This window comes from Oratosquilla oratoria, chromosome 26, assembly GCF_046742065.1.
Source record: "Oratosquilla oratoria isolate Oo_2021 chromosome 26, ASM4674206v1, whole genome shotgun sequence".
Classification (NCBI taxonomy): domain Eukaryota; kingdom Metazoa; phylum Arthropoda; class Malacostraca; order Stomatopoda; family Squillidae; genus Oratosquilla; species Oratosquilla oratoria.
The window spans coordinates 4,254,554-4,256,108 of record NC_134802.1 but is presented as its reverse complement, the minus strand read 5'-3'; positions in this window follow the sequence as shown (position 1 = coordinate 4,256,108).

Below are 1,555 nucleotides of genomic sequence, written 5' to 3'. Positions count from 1 at the left end.
CAGGCAGATTACGCACTTTGGTTTCCCGTCCTTGTTTTCGATGAAGCCGAATTTAATATAGCTATCGTCATATTTCCTCACTTTTCCTGATGATTTCGATGGTTCGCCGAGTTCACTCGTAACGCTGGATGCCGGTCGTTTTACAAACTTGTCCATGATGACACCTACCAAAGGTACACCAGGCTGCTGTCACTATGAATCACTGTTGATACTACCATGCACATGCACAGCTATCTCCTACTCACGCATTTGAAAGGATATAGATATAGTACTGTTAAATATAGATATACCCCTAGTTCTCACAAAAGGGGGACATACACAAACAAAATAATAGTTAATAAAAACATAATTACATAAATAATCTATACACAAAGATAATAAAAATGTCTTTTTTACCCAACAACTCATGATACACTCCTGACGACCACTGGACGTACACTGCCAGTGGTTGACATTCCATCAGTGTTGCCAGATGGCTGTCACGGAAATCGGCTGCATCCACCGATAAATTCGTTAAATTTTGCGGACCCCCTGTCAAAGTGCCGCGGACCCCACTTTGAGAACCCCTGCCCTAGAGATATATATGGCTTCACCGAATGTAATGAATAAGGTGACACCAAAGAAATGTCTTACCTGAATCCAGTTGGCAGGAAGGTGATATTAATGCCAAAATTCCTTTGTAGAAAACATGGTTTGCACAAAAAAGGGCGTTCCTATTTAATCATCGTCTCCTAAAGGCCCAACCGCATTGCCTTGTGTGCTTACGGGCAGTGTGCCACCGAATGTGTGTAAGCAGTATCCAAGCAGATCCAAGTCTTAGACATTAAATAGCATGATGAAAATAAAGATCTATACTTCCAACGTAAGAACCCTTTCAGAAGACCAGTTGGCAGGGAGGTGATATTAATGCCAAAATTCCTTTGTAGAAAACATGGTTTGCACAAAAAAGGGCGTTCCTGTTTAATCATCGTCTCCTGAAGGTCCAACCGCATTGCCTTGTGTGCTTACGGGCAGTGTGCCACCGAATGTGTGTAAGCAATATCCAAGCAGATCCAAGTCTTAGACATTAAATAGCATGAAGAAAATGAAGATCTATACTTCCAACGTAAGAACCCTTTCAGAAGACCAGTTGGCAGGGAGGTGATATTAATGCCAAAATTCCTTTGTAGAAAACATGGTTTGCACAAAAAAGGGCGTTCCTGTTTAATCATCGTCTCCTGAAGGTCCAACCGCATTGCCTTGTGTGCTTACGGGCAGTGTGCCACCGAATGTGTGTAAGCAATGTCCAAGCAGATCCAAGTCTTAGACATTAAATAGCATGAAGAAAATGAAGATCTATACTTCCAACGTAAGAACCCTCTCAGAAGACCACAGATTGGAAAGTTTAATGGAAGAACTAGACAACATCAAGTGGGACATCGTGGAACTGAGCGAAGTCCGAAGATACAGTTACGAGATAGTCACCACCTGTTCTACTATAGAGGTAAGGAAAAAGAAAGAGCTAGTGGAATAGGGTCCTTGATAAACCGAGAGATTTCTGATAATGTAGTCAAAT